At 40.4% G+C, this 3,383-nt stretch overlaps 1 pseudogene; it reads left to right on the plus strand.

Annotated features, from left to right (window-relative positions):
- Positions 1–419: 419 nt before the first annotated feature.
- On the plus strand, positions 420–2,072 carry LOC131047275 (putative UPF0481 protein At3g02645; annotated as a pseudogene).
- Positions 2,073–3,383: the final 1,311 nt, after the last annotated feature.

A 3,383-nucleotide genomic window follows, 5' to 3' on the forward strand; every position in this document is an offset into this window, starting at 1 on the left:
AGATACTACATATTTCAACTTCAGACTATTCCTTGTCAAGCTAGGATAAAATTCATTAAATTTACATATTCCATCATGCAATCGTCTGAAATCTAACACACTGTTACTTAAAAACCATTATTACTTCACATATTTTAGCATAGATGGGCCCTCTCTCCAACGTATGCGAGTACCATCTGAGAGTAACAAGCAGCCTTCAGACTTTGAATGGAATCTTTATTGTTAAGCATTTCCCATGTGAAGTATTATAGAAATTCCTGTGAATGAAAAGCTGCTTTGTTCGCTTTTGCCGAGGCTGAAGCAATAAATAGGACCCTCTCCATAGTTGTTTCCCATATTTGAGTATTTGATCCCCTATTTTCTTACCTTCTGTGTCCACTTGCTTTGTCTGATCTGTCATCCGGTTGCCAATTGAAATCATGGAATCAATGAATGCAGATGAAGTGAAGTTCGATCAAGATCTCTGGCTTATTCAAATCAAGCAAGGCCTGCAGATACATCGAGAGCAAGAAGAAGAAAAGGACATTTGTGTATCCATTTTTCGTGTGCCCAACGAGTTGTTGGCAGTCAAGCCCGAAGCATATATTCCGCAGTGCCTCTCCATTGGCCCATATCACCATTGGAGATCCCAACTGTATGAAATGGAGATATATAAGGTGGCTGCTGCGCAGAGATTTAAGAAGACTATAACCGGTCACTGTAAGTTCGAAGCTGTAGTAGAGGAGATGAAGAAGTACGACTGAGAAATCAGAAACTACTACCACAAATATCTCGACTACAAGAAGGAAACCCTTGCATGGCTTATGGCTCTGGACGCCTCCTTCTTGCTCGAGTGCTTGCACTTCCAAGTCAAACAGGCGGACCAGGCTTCTCCAAATGTGTCTTCCCAGGTGAAGCGATTGGGCAAAGTTTTGGATGCATCTGGCAGGAGTGCAATCCACAACACCATTATGAGAGATCTTATGATGCTCGAGAATCAGTTACCTTTGTTCCTTTTGCAGAAGCTGCTGGAAATGCAGTTGGGTTCGCAAGATAAGGCGGAAGAAAGGCTTTGCAATATGATGACTCGCGCCTGTAAAGAATGGTCGCCATTTATGTTGAAAATGCCGGATAGTACAAGGCTGCGTATAAAGGAGAGGAGTCACATATTGGAAATGCTGTACTACTCTATTGTCCCTGCACCAGACATGGACTATACCATTTCTAAGAAGAATGATGACGAGAATGTCCCATTGCCGGATTCAATAGACTTGACGCGTGCTCTGAAAGCTATATGGAAGGTTCTCTCCTCCATACAAATCGGCCTTGTTCAAATTGTCTCGGCACTCTCTGAGCGTCTGTTAAAAGCAAAGCCAGTTCAGTTGGTGACACAGCTGTCCACCCATCTTGTCTCCGCTTTTCAAACTCTTTCAATTAAGCGCAAGGATGATAGTGATGAAGAAAAAGATGAGGACAGAGGGTATTCCACTGTGGAAACTCCTCCTACACGCGACGAACTAGCGATTCCCTCCGTCTCCGAGTTATACTCAGCAGGAGTAAAATTCCTTCCAACCGAGGGAGACCTTACCACAATTCGCTTCGACCCGGCATCTGCAACTCTTTATCTTCCCAAACTAAGATTGGATTCCAACACAGAAGTCGTTATCAGAAATCTAGTAGCGTTCGAAGCTTCGGCGGCTCCTGGTGCTTTGATCTTCACTCGCTACACTGATTTGATGAACGGCATTATCGACACAGAAGAAGATGTTCGGCTTCTGAGAAAGAGCGGGATTATCTACAATCATCTGGCAGACGACGGGAAAGTGGCAAGTCTGTGGAACGGCTTGGGGAAATGCGTGGAATTGACTCAAGTTAAATATTTGGACAAAGTTATAGCTGACGTCAACAAACATTATTACAATAGATGGAGCGTTGCTGTTAAGGAGAACATAAGCAAATACATATTTGGTTCATGGCAGCTCCTGACTGTTCTGGCCGCAGGGATGCTTTTGCTTCTTACTTGCGTAGAGGCCTTTTGTTCTGTGTATGAGTGTAAACATTGGTGGAGAGACACTACTTCTTTGCAGGACTAAATCCATTAGAAGAGCTTCATCTCAATAAGTAATAAATAAGTAATCACTTTAGAATTATTCAGCAGTTTTTGGGTTGAGCTCTTATTGTACATTCCTGTGGAGTTTGTTGGAAACTAATGCTGCGTCACTGCTTGCAACCTGCAGTTTCTATTTCAGTTTAAGTTTGCTTTTAGAAATTGTCAAATAAACTCTTCTACAATCGTAGTAAGTTTCCTACAGTGGAAAGTAAACAATCCATTATTGGTAATGATGCATTGAGCGGTGCCTTTATGAAAAGCTGCTCTGGTCAATGTAATGTGTAGAAGATAATAAAAGTTGTGTAAGATGTGTTGCTCTTTGGTACTTTTGTCCTCGATGACAAGAAAGAAAAAAGGTGATGTGTTGGCATACACGGACATACTGACTTGGCTGACGTGTTAAGTGTTTTTAAAACATGTTCTTTGGAGCCGTGTTGGTGACACGATAGCTCTGACTTTGCATTTATGTTAATGACATTTTTGGTTTAAAATTGCTACGGTTTAAAGGGCATATTCCTCATGATACTTATTGTATCGAACAAGTTAATGTTTTTCTTGGAAGTTGCATTTGGCGTTTCATTTGTTTTGGTTTGGAGTCCGTCAAACCCTAACGCCGTGTGAGTCACAGTGCCGCTGGAGCTACAGAGCTCGAATCAGTTACAGAGAATGGTGCGAACAATGGTTTCATTCAAAAGATTAACGGTTGACTGGTTAGTTTATTTGTTCAGTTTGCGTTTAACAGGTATGGTTCTTGAAACACATGATTTAAGAGATTCTGTTTACCTTGGTTCGAATTTTTTAGTTATGCAAAATAAAAATAAGGAAGTGGTTGTGCTTTATTTTTGTTTTTCATGACTGGGAAATTAAAATGTCTTCCGTTTCTACTGTTTCCGTTGCACAGTTAGAATCAGTTATTTGTTTTTCAGTTTACAAATCTTGTAAGTTAACAGGTTATTTAAGATGAAAACGGGATTCTTTCTGGGTGTGCATAAAAACAGATTGACAAATCAGTCTGTGAGAAGAAAAACGGAGAAACACAGTGCCATAGTTTGAGTGTGAACAAAGTTCTAACATTAAAACAGAGAAATACAGTGCCGTGTTTTGAGTGTGAACAAAGTGGAAGCGTTAAACAGTGCCGTAGTTTAACAGAACCAGTCGAGGGTTTCTTGAGAATCAATACTCTGTTTTTGTTACAGAGTATATGAGGCTTCATTGAATTGAAACCATATTATTCAGTGTTTATTGATTTGAAATCATACAGTACAGAGTATTTGAGGTTTTATTTGATTTGAAA

The sequence above is a fragment of the Cryptomeria japonica genome, chromosome 7 (genome assembly GCF_030272615.1).
Source record: "Cryptomeria japonica chromosome 7, Sugi_1.0, whole genome shotgun sequence".
In the NCBI taxonomy this organism is placed as follows: domain Eukaryota; kingdom Viridiplantae; phylum Streptophyta; class Pinopsida; order Cupressales; family Cupressaceae; genus Cryptomeria; species Cryptomeria japonica.